This window comes from Artibeus jamaicensis, unplaced genomic scaffold (genome assembly GCF_021234435.1).
Source record: "Artibeus jamaicensis isolate MK-2021 breed Jamaican fruit bat unplaced genomic scaffold, CSHL_Jam_final contig_519, whole genome shotgun sequence".
Classification (NCBI taxonomy): domain Eukaryota; kingdom Metazoa; phylum Chordata; class Mammalia; order Chiroptera; family Phyllostomidae; genus Artibeus; species Artibeus jamaicensis.
This window is the reverse complement of record NW_026521871.1, coordinates 14852537-14876229: the sequence shown is the minus strand read 5'-3', so window position 1 is coordinate 14876229 and position 23693 is coordinate 14852537. Positions and strand designations below refer to the sequence as shown.

The window sequence follows — 23693 nt, the reverse complement described above, 5'->3', positions numbered from 1 at the left end:
TTGGTTGAATAGATGGATAACTGTGTGATCATGGGCAAATTCTTAACTTTTTCTCTCCCTCAGTGCCTTTATCTGCAAAATGGGGGTATTATTGGTACTCACTTCTTAGGAGCTTTGTGAATATTAACTAATTCATGAACGAGAGGCTTAATGTCTATCTACACAGTAGGTGCTCAGTAAGTGATAGTGATTGTGTTGTTGATGACAGTAACCATGAACAAGTAACCTTGTTCTGAGGTTATCACAGCCTGTCTTACAAACCACCAAATGGCTCACTAAATGCTAATATTTCTACCAGCTCATTTGGGATACATCTATGAACAAACTGGAAACAAACATTGAATTAAGATGAGCACTCTCAGGAACATGTGTGGCTGTAGAAGGGATGGCCCGAATCTACTTCCTGGTGGGAGAGAATTTTCAGTAGCTACCAATCAGGATTATCCCTTTGTTGGTTCAGATTGATCTGAACGAGCCTCAGCAGTTCAGGTTCATTTAGCACAGTATCTGGGATTGTTTTACCTGGGATGCAGAAACCTGAAGGAAACAACAATTGAGCCAGTGGTTCAGGGTTTCCAGCTGAAGCCACAGGGGTTCTTTTTCTGCAAGAAAATCAGCCAAGCTCAATTTGTTTAAGAAGTTCAGGTTAATGTTTTGCTTTCTTAAAGAACAACCAAGATATTCTGAATTATTTACTTCTTTCCCATTTACCATTCTTTTGATGAGGTGGATTCCACAATTGCAAAACACAAGGAAAACATTTAATCAGAAAAACAGCTAGAAGTCATTTATAATAACATATTTAATGGCTCAATCTCAAATCTAGTTTTGGTTCTAGTGTTACATGAGAGATTTTTTGGCTTCCTTCTGTGAAAGTTTGGCAGAAGACAATTGAAAACCATGTCTTCCTCACTTTTTTTTGTTTCATTATACCACTAAGTAGTACGTCCAATACTCCCCTGAAAATATATAACCCACTTTACCTAGTGCAGGGGTGTCAACCTCATTTTCACTGGGGGCCACTTCACCTCATGGTTGCCTTCAAAGGGCTGAATGTAATTTTAAGATTACATAAATGTAACTACTCCTTCACTAGAGGCAAGGAAATTGGAGCTGTCCCTGGGTAGAAACAAGGTGCTGGGCCGGATAAAACAAGGTGGAGGGCTGGATTCGGCCTCGGGCCTTGTGTTTGCCACCTGTGACCTAGTATGCTCATTATGAGGAGCATGAGATTTGCTTCTGACTAAAACATCCAAATGACTAAAAGTTCATTGTAAGGAAATCATTACGCATATTATGAAAGGATGTTCACCAGAGCATTGTTTAGAATTTTGGAAAATGAAAACAGTACATACAATAGAAAATAGAAGAGAAAAAAAATGAAGTATCTACTATATGGGCTACTGTGCAACAATTAAAGTAATGATGTAGAAACTCAGAATGTTGTGAAGAGGGGCTCATGATTCCTTCTTAAAATTGAAGTAATAATACACCCACAAAAATTATATTCAGTAATTTATCAGTTATTATTTTAGCTCCAACCAGGAGAGAAAAAACACAGTAATTCTAGCATTGAAATGTTAATAAAAATAATTAACTATGACAGGGGATTTAATTAATTAAAGAATTAATTAAATCTAAGTGATGAGTAAAGCGAACTTTAAAAAATACAGAGATAGCCAATATAAGGAATGGCTACTAACCCTCCAGCTGATAAAGAAGTCTTCCTCTGACCCCAAAGGACTGAGGTTCAACCCTATTTGGAGAGAACACAGCCTACTGGATGGTTACAGAGGTCGCTGTGCTTCCTCATGATGACACTTTCTGGAAATAATGCCCTCCGTAACATGCTGGAAATATGCCGCCTGGGGTTCCAGGGAAAGTCGTTTATGAAATGTTTCTCACCTGGGGCACTCGACTACAAAACTTGATAGGAGGTACCCAGGGAGGCTGTTGGCTGCTGTGCAACAACGTCTTCGGAGAAGTGTTGGCACTGCGGAGAGGACACCAAGAAGCCCTTGGAGCTGTAGAAGCGGGGTGCTGGAGAAAGTGCCGGAACTGCTGAGCTGGGGACTAAGAAAGTCATGGATGCTGAAGGAGCCAGACACCAGAGAGGCCAACAGGAGCTTCCAAGAAAGCGCACCAGCACCTAGAAGCCGCACCTTTTCTCTGTAACATCCTTCCAGCGCCACCTATTAGTAAAGCCTAATATTACACCCGTGGCCAAGGGAAAAACTACTTAAAGGTCCCATGTATATTTTCACAGAACAGCTAAAAATTGGTGAATTTAGAGGAGACAGGCACTAAATAAAAAACTGGCACAGAGAATAGATATTAAAATGCTAATATTAGATCTCTTTGGGTGGGAAAATTATAGGTTAATTTTACATTCTTCTTGGAGCATTGCCATATTTCTACAGTGTAGATGTAAATAAATAGATTTCCTTTGTTAAAAAAAAACTAACAACTCAGCTACCCAAACAACTTAATATTCATTCAATAGCTTTTACTTTATGCGTAACTACTCACAGTATAAAGTGTAAGCACAAGAACAATGTGATGCTGCTCATTTAAGGGAGTAATCAGTCTCATCATTTTGTGGGATCAAGACAAAAGGACCATTGACATATTTCTCAAGTTCTCTCCCATTCTGTTCCTTAAAATACACTCTCTAACTAGAAGAATAATGCAGATCAAGTTCTACTTCTCCAACCAGCTATGTTTCATGTGTGTTTTAGGGATATTAGTTTAAGTGCTTCTGGGGGAGAAGGACACAGGTGAAGCATGTTTTGGAAATGATTTAAAAGGGTAACAGGCTTACATATTAATGAGTTTCTCAGAACTTTAAAACTGATGTGCACTGAACCCTGAAGAGAGGTGATCAGCCTCCTGACCCTTTTCAATTTCAATGTCCCTGGGAGTGAGAAAGGGATGGGTAAGTGTTTTAAGAACTGATACTCTAAGTCAGTGAAGGGAACACGGAAGTAACTTCCACAAAACAATGGTCTAAATTAATGGGCACTGTGCTTTTAGCTATATTTCGAATAGAAGGTGGGGAGGTAAGGTGAGTATTTTTATATGATGTATTTTAAGGGTTTGGGTGAGAACATGTGTAAGAGATTGTGGGGGCAACTTTGCCTGCAAAGACCCCCATCCACCATGGATGAAAGTGAAACTACCAAGACAAGATCTGCTTGGGGAGGAGAGGTGGCCGATCCCTCAAAGGAGAAGGGCCAAGAGCCCCTTCCTCAAGGGGCTTTTATTGGGGGCTTTTATTGGGTTCGTTTGCACAAGAATACAGGTAAGGATCAAACAATAGATCACATTCAAAGAACCTTGAGGGCTTATTCTCAGTCAGGGTCAGATAGCTAACCAGCCATAAAACTTTGAGGAACCAACTTCTTGCTTGAACCCTTATCGGTTAAATGAGAGCATTCTAATCAAAGCAGTTTTCACAGGATTTTACATATTCTTTCTTATGCCTGATCACCCTGGAGAACCTGCCCTTTCCAGCACAGGGCTGCACCACCTTCCCCATCATAGGTTTTTAGGCTTAAGTGGATTAGATCGAGGAAGCGCTTCTCCAAGATGGAAATGGGGACTCGGGCTATGTCAGAATAGCTGGGGGGTGAGGGTCCATCACTCCCTCTTTGTTGCAGCCCCCCCAAGTTCTTCCATGATGTCCTCCCAAGTGATCGTAACTGGCTTACGTTGCCCCTCCTCTGAGGGGTCGTACCTGGCATAGACTAACTGACCAAGCATTGGGGGCAGGGGACAAGCTTTGTCTCCTTAGTGGCTTGAATGCCAGAGTTCTCTCACTCAGCCTTAGTCAAGGGGGGCGGTTACAACTTCTGAAACCAGGCAGAGAGGTTCCCAACAAGAGATGGGGATGGGTATACATGTAAGGCCTAGTACACAAATAAGAACAGAGAAAAGAAACCTGTCAATAGCATCACTATTTTTTCAATGGCAAATCTATCTATAAATATTATATATGGTATAGAAAAATATACAAAAGATGAAGTCTCTGTATTTAATGGCGCGTTCACCTATGAGCAATCCAGGGGATAATCTGTATTCATTACGAAAATTTGCCTGTGAACATTTCTTGAATATCTCCTCCATATCCCTTATAGTTTCAGGGCAGAATTTTTTCCACACATGAAAGAAAAGGTAATTTAGAGCCTAAATTTCAGATTAGTGCCATGAATTAGGAACAGATATGGCAGAGGCGGAAGTTCTGAGAATGGATGTGACATCCGAAGGTGGTATATAAGCACTAAACACAAAATTTTCCTCCTGGATCAGTGATTCCCAAACTTTAGTGCAAATTATGGCCATCAAGGAATTTTTTAGAGGAAAAGACTCTAAGGTTTCATTTAAAGAGTTTCTGGTAGAGCAGATCTGGCATAAGACTCATATCTGTCATTTGCAGAAAATATGCCAAGTGATTCTAACGCATAGGTCCTTTGAACCAAATTTCAAAAAGCTCTTCACCATGAGATGCTGGTAGGCAAATACAGGCATGTCTGCCCAGTACCTCTTCCCTGGAATTGCCCCTCCCACCTCTATCTGTATGGTTCGGTGGGCACAGCCACGTCTTTGCCATGCCTCTAGTTGCAGATGATTTGGCTTGACCCAGCCAACCCGATGACAATGAGCTCTGGGACAGGTAGAAGTAGAGCTGGTGGTCCAAGTTGTTCTTGAACATACCAGTCTCGTTCTTTTGAAAGGAAATATACAGTTGTGAGTGATGGCAGTTTTTACTTTCTATCTTGTGAGGAAAGGCGATTCCATGTAGGAATGAATCAGACTTGCAGAAAGAGAACTAAGAAAATGGAGAGAGGATTTCTTGGTCTCCAAAAGTGCTTCAATCCCTGGAACCTGTAAGTTGCTGAGATGTGGCTGCATCTATGCCCTTGGGTTTGTGAGACATCCTCAGGATACTTACACTTAAACTTCTCTTTTGATCAAAGATAAAATCAAGAGTCCTAACTAAGACAGAGAACATTCTTTCTCTCTATTTATTGACTTTATTCACTTACTTCCCAAAATCACTTTTCTGGCTGGTGAATCAAAACAATGACAACTAAAGGGTTCAATGACTCCCCAAATCCAAAAGGTATTTTACCTCATCTTCTTGACCACGCAGATGTGCGATATTGCTGACATCTTCCTCCTTAAGAAACGCACTTTCTTCTTAGTATCTTTCACACCACATTTTCCCAGTTTTCCTTCTATTTCTCCAACTACTCTAAGGTTCAGCAATTAATTGTTGGAGCTCATCAAATTGTAGTCCTGGGCTTCTTTTTTGTAAGTTCTGTTATCCATGACCACAACTTTAGACTAACACTCTGGTTTGATTTTGAAAGCCAAAGCCAGCAGTTACTTTGTTTTCCCTTCAACCTGTTTTCATTTGATCTAAAGCAAGTTACAAGATGCATTCTGTGTCAATGGCCTCCTGTACTCCAAATAAAATAGGAGAGCATTATGCTGAGTGAAATAAGCCAGGCGGTGAGGAACAAATACCATATGATCTCATCTTTAACTGGAACATAATCAACAAAAGAAAAAAGCAAGCAAAATATAACAAGAGTCGTTGAAATTAAGAACAATCTAACAATAGCCAGAGGGGAGGTAGGAGGGGACAATGCAGGGAAAGGTTTTCAGGAGCTACTATAAAGGACACATGGACAAAACCAAGGGGGAGAGTGAAAGCAAGGGAGGGAGGTGGGTTTGGCTGGGGTGGGGGAGAGTGATGGGGGGAAAATGCAGACAACTGTAATTGGACAATAAAATAATTTAAAAAATAAAATTAGGTGCAAAAGAAAAAATAAGAGCTGAAGAAGGCACTGACTTTGCATAAATTCTTCCACTTTAATGTAAAATTAATTGGATAGCTTTTGTCTTAGAGAAAGCAGCATGCATTTGATTTAAACCCTATTTCTGCATCTATCTGTACATGACACCCAGGTTCATAGAGAATTGCAATGGGATGTGAACCCAGGTAGTGCCTGGATATGACCCTGCCTTTACAACCCAACAAGAAAACACTTCTTTGCTCATGACTGCAGTCAAGTTGAACAAACATGTTTTGGGGGAGTTTAGAGGCCTATACACAAAGCAATGAAGCTCTCTCAAGTGCTGTAATATAATTATAAAAGCTTCTCTAAAAGATTACTGTTGCCTTTCAGTTTTCCTTCCTATATTTTATTAAACTCCATCTTATTTTAAATGTGATTTAAGGAACTGTTTTGCCTTGTGCTTTCTTAATTTATCTCTCCCTTTCTTCCTCTGTACCTTATTAAAAAATAAGCCCAAAACTTCAGCTTATTCCTCAAAGACTTCGCCAGCAAAGGGATATGTTACCTCCTGCTACAATCAATACAATACCTAACAATTTATCATTGAAGCCATAAGAAAGCGGCATACCTAAAACCATCTTTTATTTTAATTATCCCTTGCTATACTAGTAATGACTTTTCCTTTATTATTCCCAAGTCATATATTTAAATCTAAAAAGACAAATGTGATTTCACTCCTCTAAATTATTTCATTATAACCACATACTCCCTAACTGTAGGAAATGCTTCAGCCATTTGCTGCTTAAAATTTCAGAAGACTCATGCTCACAGAGTCCCCACCAGCCCTTTGGCAAATGGACTAAGAGCTTCCATCAAGGCCCGTGGATCCTAACAGTAAGTGGATACATCAAGTAAAAGCAGGATAAAGGGTTAACACTAAGAATATCCTTAAGGAAAAAGCCTAATTGTGTGCCTTCCATGGGCAAGATACTCATTATATTTCTTTCAAAATGCTTTCAGGGCAATACTACAGGTACATGTTAATATATGTGGCATTCGATTTGTAAAGAAACTTTAATGGTGGAACATTATCATTCAAATAGCACAAGATTCAGTGTTTAATTTTTAAGTGGAAATTTTATTGAGGTCCATTTTTACTCCTTATTCTTCAAAATCTAATTTTAACATTACCTTTAGGAGGTTTGCCCAACACCTGTCCCTGAACCCAGGCAGTAGTTATTCTTTTACAGGTGATTTCTTTTATCACATTGCACCATAATTATTTACTTAATCAACTTTCTCCTTCACTAAAATATGAGATCTCTGAAGCCAGGATCCCTGTTTTATTAAGTTTGAATCTCTAAAATTTAGTGCATTCAGTGTTTCAACAAATATATATTAAATGTCTACTCTCTCCCAGATGTGCATGCTGGGTACAAGGTGGCTGGTCAAAAAGACAGCTATGATCCTGAGCTTACAGAGTTTAGAGTTCAGGGAAGGAGACAATAAATATAGAAGTAAATATCCCAACAAATAATTACTAATTTATATGACTTTTATAGCCTGAAATAGGAGGATACTGCCACATGCAATAACCCCAGGGAAGTTTCTTGGGATAAACAGGGAAGGCTTCCCTGCAGAGACCCACTCTGGGGTCAGGGGTGCTCAGCAGAGCATCCAGGCTGCGGTAGTAGACTACATAACGTTTCTGAGATAGGGAGGACTCAGCAGGAATAAGAAGAGGGTTGAGGGAATAAATAAATGGTCTAGAAATGAACTGTACAGCAACATGATGGAAGGTATAAACATTATTCCTGTCTTCAAAAAGGTTATAAAGAGCAAAGAAAACAAGGGAGCTGAGAATTGCCATTCTTTCAGGCCCACATGTCACTCTTTATATTACTGTTTTTTCTTCCTTTGCCCATGGCAGACATTGCTAATCAATCATGGCATTCTTCCTCGCCGAGGCTAGACAGAGCCTGGAAATTTTTCTTAACTCAATGCTTCTGGAAGCCAGAATTCAAACCAATCATTCAAAATGGACATTCAAGATGATACTGTTTTACTCTTTTTGACTAAAGTGGTTAATATCATTTTTATGAATGAGTAAGTAAGCAAAGGGTTTGCTATCTGTTTCAAGAGACCACAGCTAGCAAATAGAGCCTATATACAAGGTCTGTCCAGAAAAAGTCCAGCCATTGTTAATATAATGAGAACAATTTGTACCACATCAATGTAACATAACAACCAAGAAGAGTGGACTGGAATGTACATGCATGAACAATGACAACTTCACTATACTAATCAGTGGGGGTGGTAGATACCATTGAGTAAGCATGTGTACTGTGTGGCTGTTGCATTCAAAATAGCTGAGCAAGTACAGCAACAAATCTGCATCAAATTTTGTGTTAAGCTTGAACATTCCTCTGTAAAATCTATCCAAATGGTTCAGAAGGATTTCAGGAATGATGCAATGAGTGTGGCACAAATGCTTCAAAGGTGGTCGAGAACCTGCTGAAAGTGATCCACATTCTAGAAAGTCTGCAACAAGCAGAACATCTGAGAATGTTGAACAAGTATGGGCTGCCAGCAATAAAGACCTGCAACTGACAATGCAAGAACTAGAAGCTGAGCTTGGGGATTCCAAAAACTACTGTGTCTGAGATTTCGATGTAGACATGAAGCACAACATGGTAAAATTAATTTCACAGCTTCTGCTACCAGAGCAGAAGGAACAGCATACTGTAGTTGCTAATGACTTGATTCAAACCACTGAAGTGAACCAGATTTCCTCAAGAAGGTCATAATTGGAGGTGAATCGTGGGTATATGACTATGATTCAGAAACAAAGGCCCAGTCGATCAAGACCATGTTAACTATGTTTTTTGATTGGGAAGGTGTTGTCCATCACAGGTATGCCCCTCAAGCCAAACAATTAGTGAGTACACCTCAATGTTCTTCATTGGTTGAGAGATGTAACAATATTTCTAGTATCTTATATCTTTTCCAATAAATGCCTTTATTTTTCATGGTAAATGGCTGGATACTTCCTGTACAGACCTTATATATAAAGCAGTAAACAATGGGTATAAAGCCTAGGTCAGTACAGGTGTTGAACTGATAGGAGTAATTATAATGATGGTGGCGATGAAGGTAACAATGACAGAAAAATATGGGCTTTCCAGGATCTGATGGCAGCTAGCATTTGAGACTAGTCCTAAGAGTGAGAGTTGACCAAGAAGGATGCACAGCCCTGGCTGGCATAGCTCAGTGGATTGAGCGCAGGCCTGGGAACCAGAGTATCGAGGTTCGATTCCCAGTCAGGGCACATGCCTGGGTTGCAGGCCGGTTCCCTGCAGGGGACGCATGAGAGGCAACCATACATTGATGTTTCTCTCCCACTCTTTCTCCTTCCCCTCTCTCAAAAAATAAATAAATAAAATATTTTTTTAAAAAAAGAGGGATGCACAGAATGCCCTTGAAAGACTTCATGGCTTTTATTTGAGACAGCAGAGCTGTCAAAAATTTGGAGAAAGACATATCCTTATACCTAAGCAAACAAGACCACCTACAAGGGAATGTGCAGTTGGAAATTAGTATCTCAATCTAATCTTAGTACATTTAGAAATGACCAACTTATCAATTTTGCTGACTAGATCCCCTTGTCTGTGTACTAACAGAACACCAGCAAACCAGACTCAGTCAGTCTAAAATATTTATTTTTTCTTTACTTTAATTGAGCAAACCATGCATTTTAGGTATAAAATGATAGCATTTATAATTTAATAAGAGCTAAACTCAGAAGTACTCTAATACATTATTAAGGTTGAAAAATCAAACACCTAGGAACCAAAGAATTACAAAGGTTTAGTTCTTACGATGACAATTTGGAAATATGCTATCTATAGTACATGTTGTGAATCTTGTTGCCTATGAATTGATGTATTAAGACCTAGCCACAGGATGTAGTTACACAATCAGTTGAACTTTGCTTACTTAGAAGTTCTTCTGAGTACGTTTTATTATATATTGCTTCACTCTAGGACTGCCTGTATTGGATAGAGGATAGTTCTTGAGTTACAGCCATGGTCACCAGATTGTCTATTTCATGTCAGTGCTGTGGCCTTTTGCATGTATTATGTATAATGTACACAACAACCCAGCAAGGAATGACTCTATTTCCACCTTATAGACAAGGCAACTGCAGTTCAAAGAATTTAAGGAACTTGTTCAATTTATGTAACTAAATAAGCGATAGGGTTGGGATTTTAATGCCGTTCTCTCTCACCCCAGAGCTCATACTTTCACTGCCCTTTGTGTGCCTGCGCATTAGCTTTACTTCATTCCACAGCCACACGTAGGTTAAGGAAAATTACATGATCACTCCAAATACAACACTTGCAGAGTCCTGTGTTTCATAAAAGGAGAGAATGGGTTATCTCTTGGGGAGAGAGTTATCCCATCTGATGCTAGAAAGATCTAGCGCTTCCATACTCTGTATCACACCTGAAGTCACTCTGACAGCACCTGGGCAAAGCATGTGATCAGCACCTTCTACCTTCCCTATGGCTACTCTTGATGCTAATCAATTTTTATCTTCTTATAGATGTTCATTTGAACAAGTCTCCCTTTGTAAAAAAGCCAGGCCAAATTTTCCATTTGATCCACCCTAACGATGCCAAATGCTTCATCCATGTCCTTTCCTAGTTTTCTTTCACAATTGTGGATGCTATCTATTCTCCTTTCACTGAAAACACACAAACATACATACACCTGCCAGGTGATAATATGACAAGAAATCTGCTGTATCATCTTTCTAACCCGGGTACCACAGTAGCATTATTCAATTTCTACTCAAACACCCTTTCATTCATTTCCTGACTCTCCTTTTATTTTGTGCAGCTCAGAAAAGCAATGATTGATTTTTGCAGAGACCAGACCCTGTGCTCTCAGTGCTGTCTCCAGTAGATGTTCCAAAGCAAGTACAGAGATGAGCAGCTGCTAAGATGGGGGAGGCAGTCGGGAAGGCATGGAGACCTAAACAGATTAGTAATCAGGACAAAGAAAGAAAATGAAAGCTCTGTGCATTGTTAAAGATGGATATGGCCCTCTTGCCAAACAGATGCACCTTCTTTACATAATTGAAATGACCCCATTCCCACACCTCCCTAAAGTACCTGGAATGCTTTGACTATGACTTTTATTGGCAACCTACCATGTGCTAAAATGACAATATCACACCAAGTATAACAGATTGAGAGCACAGCAGCTATCACCATCTCTTTCCAATGTTTTCTCAGTTTTCCGAGTGGACTGTGGGTTTCCTGTGAGGCTCTTCCATTTTCTAGCAGAGGCCAAGTGCTGGAAGATATTAACTAAGCACCTAAATAAAGCCTCTAAAAGGAAAAGCAGATAGAAAAAAATCACTTTAAAATACTATAACTTGCATATTATGTGCCAGTTCAAATATGGGGCAACCTAATCATTATGAATGACAAACAAGTGCTCATAAACCCACTAGTTACTAGCAGAGTGTGCTCCATTTAAAAGGTGATTTTCTAAACACATATATGTCAGAAGGCTACAAATTACAACCTTTCAATAATTGCAGTCCACAGAAAAGCCATTTACTGATAAATTGGAGGGCAAGAGGAGAGTATCACCTGCTTACCTATGCTTCCATTGATTCCATCAAGTTGTTTGCCTGGCAATATCTGGGCTCTGATGAAAAGTTGAGGAAAAACTCATTCCCCACATCTAAATATATTAATTACAAGACTTCATTTTCAAAGGTATGTCACAGTTTTGCAGAAAGAATTTGCTCAACCACCATTAATTATATTCAATAATTTATGATACAAGTTCTGTCCAGAAAAATCTAGCTATTGTCAATATAATGAGAATGGTTTGTATGATATCAGTGTAACCTGGCCGAAGAGAGTGGACTAGAATGTGCATGCGTGAACAATGACAACTTCACTGTACTAGTCAGTGGGGGTGATAGATGTTGAGTGAGCATGTGTACCATGTGGCCATCACATTAAAAAATGACTGAGCAAGTAGAGCAATGCATCTGCATCAAATTTTTCATTAAGCTTGAACATCCTCCACAGAAACTATTCAAATGATTCAGAAGGCTGCAGCTATGGGCAACTGGTGATGGGCAGCTTCATCATGACAATGCACCCACTCATGCATCACATCTCATGCAGAGTTTTTTGGTGAAACATCTAATCACGCAGATGACTCAGTCACCCTACAGCTCAGTTTGACACCCTGCAAAGTGTGGATTTTCCCAAAACGAAAATTCACCTTTGAAAGGGAAGATATTTCAAACTGTATTTGAGATTCAGGAAAATTAGACAGGGGAGCTGATGGCATTTGGGAGAACTGTGTGAAGTCCCAAGGAACGTATTCTGAAGGGGACTAAATGTTTCTTGTATCTTATATCTTCTTCAATAAATGTCTCTATTTTTCATATTACATGGTTGGATAACTTCTGGACAGATCTCATGTTTATCATTTATTAAAACATAATTATTTTCATATTCAAGTACTTTCACAGATTTTGCCTCCTCATATTCCTTGATGCATGGATGGAATATCAATGCAATTGCACTGTGAAAGGAAATTACAATATTCCTGTGAAACCAGTCCCAAACAGTAAGCTGTGATAGAAAAATTGTGGGGCTTCATTCCCTGTATTAACAAATGCTGCCCTGCCTGGTGTAGCTCAGTGGATTGAGTGCAGGCCTGTGGACCAAACAACCACAGTTCCATTCTCAGTCAGGGCACATGCCTGGGTTGCAGGCCAGTCCCAGCAGGGGACGCATGAGAGGCAACCATACACTGATATTTCTCTCTTTCTCTCCTTCCCTTCCCCTCTAAAGATAAATAAACGAAATCTTTAAAAAAATGTTAACCATTAGAATTGCACTTTTTTGTACCTGGGAGAGGGGCAGGATTGTGTAACCAGATGAGGAAATTTAAATGAATTTTTTGTCAAAATGACCAGTTAATGCCAAAATTACCCAAAGTGTTTAGAAGAGTCAGAGAGGTGAGGCAAGAAGATCCAATGAAAAATGTATTAAATTAAAATAAAGATCTAGCTATCAACAGGGTAAAACAAAAGAACAAAAGAAATAAACTAAATTAATTGAAATAACTGTGAATATGAGGTCTGAATTTAGATTTTAAAAATTGTGTGTATGAGCACAAGTTGGATTTTTGAGCTAGTAGTTTTACATGCAGAAATTTATTCTAAGAGTATAATTTAAAGAAGTCACAGAAATCTACATAAATTGTGTAATTAGAGAATTATTGGCAAAAAGAAACACTTCAAAACAAGTTAAGTGTCCAATAATAGAGGATCATTTAAATAAGTGACCCCATAAGTCAAAATATGTAGCAACTTGTAAATTACCCAAATAAAAATATTAGGACATATGGGAAATAGTCATAATATGTTAGCTGAAAATGTAAGAGAAGAAATTATATAACAGTACATCTTAAAACTATTAAATAATGTGTGCCTAGAACATTGGTATATGTAAATATATATGTATATATAAATGCATATGTATAAATAAGTGAAAAATGTAAAAATGCAAAAAATAAGCATTTCAAAATTCCAGAAGTATATATATATATGTTTATTTTTTCTTTTACATTTTTTATGTATTTTGCCATTTTCAACAATAAATTATTAATTTAGCTACTATATATTTTGAACAATACTATTTTTTAATCTGTTTTTACATATAGCTAGTGGTGAAAGTTTTGCTTAACACTGTGAAATTTACAGGCTGTTATTGTGGGCCTTGTGATGTTTACACGATTAAAACACATTCTAAAATCTCTAAGTCTGTTTTGGCTCAACAATTCCAACCCTAATGTAGGAGTTTACTATAAAATGATAAAGTAATTGGGTGAATACAATGTATAAAAGAAATTTGCTGCAATAATATTTAAAACAGGAGAAACATGAAGCCAACATTAAGTCTAACAAAAATGGATTTATGGGCCCTGGCTGGTGTAGCTCAGTGGATTGACCACAGGCTGTGAACCAAAGGGTCACCAGTTCAATTCCCAGTCAGGGCACATGCCTGGGTTGCAGGCCAGGTCCCCAGTGGGGGCCATGTGAGAGTCAACCACACTTTGATATTTCTCTCCCTCTCTTTCTCCTACCTTTCCCCCCTCTCTAAAAATAAATAAATAAAAATCTTTAAAAATGGATTTATGGAATGAATTTTGGTACATCCACTGCATGTGATTCTGCAGCTATTAATACGGCAATGTTCAGGGAGTGCAAACTCAGCCCTAGAGGGGCTGTTCTTAAAGACTCTATGTCAAGCAGGCCTTCTGATGACTGAGTCCGTTGGAGAAGACCTGCCCAGTGTAAAGGAAGCACGTGAAATTCCACTTCACCACATCCACAGAAGGCTGCACACCCATATAAGCCGGGTGTCCAAGAGAAGCCACAAAATGTCTAGACTTTTCAAATACTGTGCACACTCTGAGGGAAAATAAAATCTCTGTGGGCTGAACTCACCCATCAGCCAAGAGCTTACAAGTTTTAATGCAGAAGTAAATTTATATCCATTTAATAATGTCCTGAATTTATATTCAGTTTTAAAAACAGGTTTAAAACACTGTATTTTTATTTAGGTAAAATGTATTAGGCATGTGTGTTTGTGTGTTGGTCACAAAAATGAACACACGAAAAACAGGAAGAGAAAAAGAGATGAATGGATCTTAAAGAATATGAAAGGGTTTGTGTGTATGTATGTGTAATGTAATATTTTGAATGATCTGAGTGTTCTTTTTTATACACGTTACATCTGTATTCTTATGTTAAACATTACATATTTTATACAATTCTATATTTTTATTTTTGAAATAAACATATATAGGTATTGTGATAGAAGAACCACACTTAACAGAAATATAGTTTCCAGTGTATGTGTGTGTGTGTGTTGCCTCACTCTGTCTTGGATGGACCATGTTAGAAGCACTAGAGCTAGTCTTGTAATGCTTCCTTTTTTTGGAGTAATTTTAGAAAACAAAAACAAGTGTAAACATTGGTGAACAAGATGTCGAAGGACTTATACATACTTTCACAATATTAATAGAAAAAAAAACACTGAATATTTGTCTTATGCTAAGGAATTTCAGGGGTGTAATAACAGACTACTATTTGAAACTGACATTGTTTCTTTGTAGTTCCAGCAGGTCAAACTAAGACCAATGGGTGGGATGCTTCAGTGAGGCAGATAGGAGAAAGAACTACAAAAGTTACATATATTCATATCTAGGATGACTTAACTCACCAAGTAGAGCATTCAACTCATCAGAAGAGCTCAAAATAAGGCCAGATGAGTATAACCTAGTTTAATAGAGTAAACTTTTATTCCGAGGGATTTCAGAGAAGACATGAACTCAACTTCTAAAATCAAGGTCATATTTCCCTTTGAGACTTAATAATATAACAATACAACCTTCTTAATTATGGTATACAACAGGTAGTTGATTTGAGAAAGACACTATGTGTGAGGTCATATTCATTAATTCATTGATTCACTGATTCAACAAATACGGTGGGACTGTGTAAAGTTCCTGGGATCCCATGGAACAGAATATCAGCAGGAGTGAATCTCTTTAACAGAACTTAAAGTTCTGTTAAAAGACAAATCATTAAATGCTGACATAAAATAGAGCGTGCAATGTATTTTGAAATAAGAAATACAGATGATTATACGTCCAGAGCTTGGCCTCAGAGTAAGTCTTCTCTAAATAAATGACTTTTGCTTTTCTCTTTCTTTACTCTGTCTTCCCCACTTCCACCTCTATTTCCTTCTTTAGTGACAGATATTGTCCTTTCTACTTGTAGTTAAGAAGATTTAGGTGTCAATTTCCTATATAACTGTGGGTCTCTATATTATAAAACAAGAACTACAGGCCAATGAATGCTGATATCATGAATCCCAAAAGGGTTACTAGGGTTCTCCAAAAACTTCAGTAATTTTTTGGTCTTTTCTATTCTTTTCCAATGATGCAGATATGGAAGTTTCCACATGACAGGCCTAGAATCCCTTCTACTAATTAGTATGTTGGAGATGTAGTTTTAATGCTAACATACTATAAGTTAATCAATGACTTGCCGACTCCAAAGTGGTTTCATATATATGATTGCCTACCATTGAAAAAGAAAAAAAAATCTACACTGCTACTCACCTTCATAGAATTGTCATATAAGAAGCAGAATTGCTCTGTCAGATCACCCACTTTTGTGATGCATTAGCCACAGTATTTTAAAATATATAGCAGTTCTTTATCTTCACTGTGTATTAGAGTAATCTTCCACTTAGAGTTTTCCAGAGACAGAAAAATAGTACAATATATACACACATATGTATTTATAAAGTAATATATGTAACTGATCTAATATGTGTAATCAATATTAAACACATATTGAATATTTAATATATACACATATTAAATGTAAGCTGGAGACCCAGAAAAATTAGTGGTATATGTCTGAAACCTGGAGAGCTGATGGTATAACTCCAGTCTGAGGACAGGGGAATAGCAATGTTCCAGCTTGAGCAGTCGGGCCTAGAGAGTGGCTTCTCCCTTCTGCCTTTTTATTCTATTCAGACCCTCAGTAGGTTGGATGAGGCCCATCTACATCGGGCCTCACTGGGCTTTACCTCACCTTCTGATTCAAATTCTGATCTAATCTGGAAACACTCTCACAGACCTCCCTGGGAATAACATTTAGTAAATTTTCTGGGCAGCCTATGATCCAGTCATGTTGACACAATATTAGCCATCACATTCTGCAAACCTTAAAATATACCAAGGCCTCAGACCAACTCCTCAGAAATTCATATTTAATTCATGTAGATTATAGCCTGGGCTTTAAGACATTTAAAAGTTCCATGGATAGCCAAGGTTAAAAACCATTAATATCATAAATCATATCTCTCTTGAAATGTCAAAATGCTTCTCACTTTATTCCAGTGGTTGATTATCTGGGAGGTGTCTATCCACCTCTCCAAGGTGTCTTCCATGCCCCACTATACTCCATGTAGTCTATATGCTCAAACAGACCATTGCAGACATGTGCCTCCAAACCTGGTGAAAATAAACCCAATTACTTCTCCCAACCTTGTGGTATATGGGCAGATTTCTTTCATAGTTCCCACATTGCATGACAGGCATAATTATTCCCATATAGAAGGTGAATTGACATTCAGAGAAAGGAAGAAAGGTACACTTTGTCATGAAGCTAGCAAATTTAAAAAGTTAGGGAAAAGTCAAGTTTTCTGACTTCCACTTAAATAAGTACTAGGTGTCATTATTTTATTTACTCCACAGACACTATGTTCAAGGATGAGCAGGAAAAAAAGCAAATGAATGGGTATGTAGTAGACCTATGAGCAGGAACATAGCTACTAGCATCCTTCATACAAAAGACCTGATATGTGCTCAGCCACTAGAGAGGTACAGTCAGCTGTATTTACAGTCCCATAAATGGGAAGAAACATTATTACAAAAGGAAATTCTATGAATCAGGGAAAAACACATCAAATTAAGTAAATAATTCATAGATAGAGCAAAGATCACAAAGCTGGCTTTGATAACAAAGCATCTAAAATCAGTGACGAAGTGTTTCTCCAACTACCTGGTCTACTAGTCCAGGTGCAGAGGAAAAAACTGAAATTATCATAGGTCTACTGAAAAAATTAAACTGACAATAAAAGCCAATCATGAAGATGAATTCTGAATTGGTGATTCTTTGAACAATTTTCAGAAAATTTCATTTGCTCTGTTAATGCTATGTCAAGGTCATTTTAGATAAAATAACATTTTTCTTCTTGCTTGAATTTAGGCATAAATTCTCAAACTGTGTTAAAGCAAAATGCTTCTAGAATCATAGAATTGAAGATCATCACAAGGTATTGAAGAACTATAGTCACTCCCTCATTTACAGGCAAGAAAACAAAGGCAGGAAGTGCTTGTGAGATGGGCTTGAAGTCAACATTATCTCTTTCACTGGCCAAGACAAGATTAGAATTCAGGTCTCCCATTTCCTCTTCACTTAATTATTCAGCATTATCTACCCATTTGGGCACAACTAATGCACTGCTGTTTGAAATCCGACCATTCAAATGGCAGTCAGAACACCATACTTCAACAGTGTTTCTGTCATCTTTGAACGGAATATGAAGTAACTGGCATTCATGTTTTGAACTTCTTTCCACATGAATTATGTGTTAAGCTCTATTTCAGTATTGATTTGTGACATACTTTATAGCATGTTACTCTTCCCTTGGTCTCTTCTTACAGTTCTGAGCCACAAGCATTCTAGAGTTCCTAAGTTTTGTTGTTTTCTGAAGGATATGGCTTTGTCTACCATGACTAACAAACCAACAATAGCCATTGCTTATAGCTAGAAAAAAATGTTGATAAATTTTCATGTGAGATTCTATATTCATTTTTTTTCACAAAAAAGAAACTTATTTGATTTAGTATCTAAACTCTAGAAGAACACATAGGGCTTATAGAAATATATGAGTCTTATATGGGATGTTATACATGGATATTCTGTGTCTATTTAATCAACTGAATCACATAACTAGTTAATAATGGTCACTAAAAAATGGAAGACCTCACTTAAAAGAAACAAATGATGACCTTAGCTATGGAAATAAAGTGCATTTCCAGCTTATTCATGGTTACTCAATTCTATCCTGAACTGTGGTCTGTTTCTCAGGACATCAGCATAAAAGGCAAATTAACTGGTAAGGAGGAATAAGTTTAATGGAAATGTTAAAAACATAGGCTTGGTCACATGGACAAGTGACTCAGCCTCTCCAATGTCCCCTTGCACATTTATACAACAAAGAATTAAACATGTTACAAAGAGATATGCTTCTACTTTGAACATGCTTTAGCCTTTACAAGTTTGGGAGGGAATAAGAGATTAGGTGTCTCCCCCAACCTCTCTCACCATTCCTGGAAGAGGGATTGCTAATGTTATTGGACGATAACCAAAACATCTATTAAGCAATGAGTATGGTTATTGCACTGGAAAGTAACAACACATGTCACACAGTCTGTTCCAGTATCTCAGCTTATGACCTAGAGAATAAATCATGTTAGCTTAAGTTTGTCCTGTGATCTAGTCATCTGTGATTTGGAGGTGAGAGAGAGAGAGAAGGGACTCAGAATTCCAAAATGAGGTAGCAGGGGCTAGTTCACTATTAATGAAAGATATTTTGGCCTTTTCTGGCTATTTTTCCCTGTGTGGGGAGCCCTTGACAGGAATCTTAAAACACCCACCTCAGACATCTGTTATTAAATAAAATCTAATATGAAAAGCACACAATGCAGAGACTGGTACACAGTAAGTTGTTGATGCATATTAGCTAGATGGCCTTGAATCTGTACTTCAACATTTGTTGTTAAATCAGTTTGTGTGGGACTGGTTGTCCTGAAGCTCAGAATGAAATAAATCCCTGTGTTCTCATAAATGCAAAGCTCTTTGAAATTCTAGATGACAGGCTGTGTTAACTCAGGTAAGCAAAAGCTGTGTGCTGGGCTTTCCCTTAGGACTCAGGTATTGACTGAATGAGCACTCAGGGTGTAGAAGCCAGCTTGGTGGTGGATGGTAAACCATCACCCGTGCACATGCTACCTCCTGTTAAGCAGAAGGCTGTCATGCAAACTGCTTTCTGAATCATTAGCTGTCATCTTCCCCCACCTCTCCTCCTGCAGCCTCCCTTTCTGATTCTACCTGCAAACTTTTCATGTTGGGCTGGCTCCCAAAACAAACAAGCTGCCCCTTGGCAGCCTTTTTTCCTCCTGGGGGCTAAAATTGAGCCACAGATAAGCCAAAGTAAGGATGCAGCATGGGCCAAGGCACTTGCTGAAGGAAGTCTCCTCTAAGTCATGGTGATGGGTGTCTTTGAAAGGAATTTTCATGCTGGTTCACATAAGAATTTCAGTCGGTTCCCAGAAGTCATAAGCCACTATTTAAAAACTGTCTGTTACTTTAGGCTTTTCTAAAGATTCCATCAGCTAAGTATCTTTAGGTCATGTTATTTCTATTGGCTAGACTCATGCTGCTGATACTCTTGAGAATGTATGATTCTTAAGACCATGTCTGGGTTCACTCAGGCAAAATGAAAATATGTATGAATGTAAGAAACTCACATAGAAGACATTTTTCAGGAATAGGGCTTTCATGTATGAGCAGCACATGAAAGGCAACTCAACCAGGGTGGGGAACCAAAAGGAGAAGTTGGCCCAGCTCCAAGTGATGGGAATCAGGGTATTAATAGTGATGGAAGGTAAGTGACCATTAAGCCTGGCAACTCATGACAGGCTATAGTAAACTAATTTAATTTGATCTACAGAAACATTATTCTACAAATTTGTGAGGAAAGTCACCCATCTCTATTTTTTTGGTTTGAGGGTTGATAAAATTTCATTATTCCTGTGTCACTAATTATAGTTTAGTAATTTCAAATATCTTCTCTAAATAATGAACAGCATGCATGTACTTAAAATAAAACAAACAAGGAGGAATTCTATGCAGCAGAAAGAAAGAAGGAGCTCCTACCCTTTACAACAGCATGGATGGAAGTAGAAAGCATTATGCTGAGTGAAATAAGCCAGGCAGTGAAAGACAAATACCATATGATCTCACTTTTACCAGGAACCTGAACAACAAAACAAACAAACAAGCAAAATATAACCAGACACTGAAATAGAGAACAGGCTGACCAGGAACCTGAACAACAAAACAAACAAACAAGCAAAATATAACCAGACACTGAAATAGAGAACAGGCTGACAGTGACCAGAGGGAAGAAGGAAGGGAATTTCAGGGGGAAAGGGGAAGGGTTTACAGGGACAAGTATAAAGGACACATGGAGGAAAACAAGGGGAGGGTAGAAATGAGAGGGAGGTGGGGAGGGCTGGGGGTAGGCTGGGATGGGAGTAAAAGGCAGAAAATTGTGCTTGAACATCAATTTAAATTAAAGTTAATTAATTAATTAATTAAAAATAAAATAAACAAGGAAACTATGCTTTACATGTATGTCATGCTCTGTACCTTTTAGTGGCTATATATTATATATTAAGTGGTATAGGGGAGGAATAGAACTAAGCTTTGTCTGACTCTTACCCATGTGTATACTCTCTAATATAAAAATGTATGATATGAAAAGCCATGGAGAAAACTTAACTGCATATTAGTAAGTGAATGAAACCAATTTCAAAAGGTTACATACAGTATTATTCCAACTATATGGCAGTGAGAAGATCAGTGGTTATCGAGTTTACTGGGGAGGAAAGGATAAATAGACAAAACATAGAAGATACTTAGGTCATTGAAACTAGTCTGTATAATAATGTTGACTACATGTCATTATAAATTTGTCCAAGCCAACACAAAGTGTACCCTAAGGTTAACTATGAAATCTGGGTGATAATGATGTAACAACATAGGTTTATTGATTGTAACAAATGCACCACTCTGGTGAGAGATGTTGATAGTGAGACTGTGAGTGTGTGGCAAAGGGTGGGGACAGAGCATAGGGGGTGTGTGGAAAATCTCTATGCCTTTTGCTCAATTTTACTGTGAACCTGAAATAGCTCTAAATAAGTAAACATGTATATATGTAAAAATTCCTAGCACTGTAAGCAAACAAGATCATGTATCTTGGTATTTTTTAAAACTACTTGAGCAACACTAAAAAAAAAGTTTATTAAAACAAAACTTTTTAGTTTGGATGGGGTGGGGAGAAAATGGAGACAACTGTACTTGAACAACAATAACATAATTCTAAAAACTTTCTAAAATTAAAAAAATTATTTATTTTTATTGTTGTTCAAGTTCAATTGTTTGTATTTTTAAAAAGCATGGTAAATGCTTGCTGAATAATCCCAGTTTCACTTGGGTAAACTAATTCAGCAGAAACTAAGCTTCACCTCTGATTTTAGCAACTCAATGTGTTGACAAACTCAAGATGAAGCAGACACAAGTCCTCTCTGAACAAGTTAAAGGTGCAAGAAAAAGATTAAGGATGTTTTCATAAAAATCCTAATTTCTTATTATGACAAAATATTACATCAAGAATTAAGTAATTTGGAATTTTCTAAAATTACCTTTATCTGCATAATCCTCATAAAGTTGAGAGTCAGCTTCTAAATCAAGTAGAGAGACTCCCATTATCTAATATGTAAAATTAAATTTTTAAGATGTTTTCTTCAGAATCTCTTTGCCTGGGTGCAGAGGGAAAATGTTTTCTACATTTTTGAATTAAAAATCTGCAATATATTTGTTTCCTTCTCTTTATGCCCACATACCTAAAGAACTAAAATTAAAATTAAATTATATGACACACAGGGGCAAGAGTTTCCATTGATCAATATGGTAAAGGCTGCCTGATATGATAGCTGAATAAAATAACCAGTCCATGTCCAGACTCAGGTACAAAATTAAAGAATACTGTGATGACTTGGTATAGACAGGGGTTGTGGAGAGTGATTTTATTTGTACATATACTCATATAAAATAAGTTATCAAATTCCTATGGTACTTCCCATGCTTATATAATCCTCATTTAATCTTCACCAATGAACCCTATGAGATTTCTTTGACAATTATTCTCCTCTTCAGTATGTGAGAACTGAGGCTGGAAATGTGATATGTTGGTACAAAGTCACAACATATGTCTCCAGTCCTACCTTTATGGCCTGTATGAGAGTCCTTTATCTATTAGCTGTCATCTGAGCCTTCATTTTCTCCTAAGGTCAATTCACATCTTAACTCTAAGCTCTCCTCAGAAATCCACTATAAGATGCCTTCTAGCCTCCTAGAAAAGTTTAACCATTCTTAGCAGAGTATTTGACAGGTGCTTCATTTAGTGCACGAATGAACATATACAACACTATTAAAATTGCCATTCGGCCCTGGCTGGTATGGTTCAGTTGGTTGGAGCATCATCCTGTAGACCAAAGAGTCATGGAGTCAATTCTCAGTTAGGGTATGGGCACCTGTGAGAAGGAAATCAATGTTTCTCTCTCACATAGAAGGTCTCTCATTCTCTTTCTCTCTCCCCCTTCCTCCCTCTCTCCCTCTTTCTCTATCTTGTTCTTCCTCACTCCTTCCTCTCTCTAAAAAGTAATGAAAAAAATGTCCTTGGGTAAAGATAAAAATAAATTTTAAATTGCCATTTAATGAAAGCAGAAACAGGCTCCAAGAGTTGGGGAAACAGGCTCCAAGAGGCTAAAAAACTTCTTTCAAGTAAGGAGTGGAGCTGGAATTAAAATTCGAAAGCCCATGTAATTAGCCATCAGAATAGTTTGAGTCTCACCAGACTAAGTAGCATGAGGGAGGTGCTAGATACCTACTGCACTTCATTTTACATAAATGAAAAATATATGCAAAAAATACCTGTGTAAAGATGTACTGAAACCTTAAGCTTACCCTGCTGAACTTTGAGTATTCCTATGATGTGATCCTTGTCTAACTGAATGACCTTGAACAAGCAGTTTTCCTTTACAACCTCCATTTCCTCCTTTGTAAAACACAGGTCTTGTTCTATCTGCCTCATAGAGATACATATACAAAGTACTTGAAAAGTATGAAGCTTTCTTCAAAAGCAAGGCAATTTTTCAAATGTCATTGCTATATGACTCCTTGAAAAGGAAACTCCGCTTACCAATTGTGGGGCAAAACCACAAAAAGTTGATAGAAAGAAGATAGAAAACTTTACTTGAACAATAATAAAATAAAATAAAGTTGAAGGCAAAAAATTCATGATAAATAATAATTCTAAATAAATTCCTCTTATGGTTAAGTAAAGCATAGGC

General features: G+C 37.7%; 1 protein-coding gene across 1 annotated transcript in view; it reads right to left on the bottom strand.

Moving 5' to 3' along the window:
- GRM7 (glutamate metabotropic receptor 7) overlaps positions 1-23693 on the bottom strand; it is a 910314-nt gene that overhangs the window by 808874 nt on the left and 77747 nt on the right. The gene's annotated exons all lie outside the window — the stretch shown is intronic.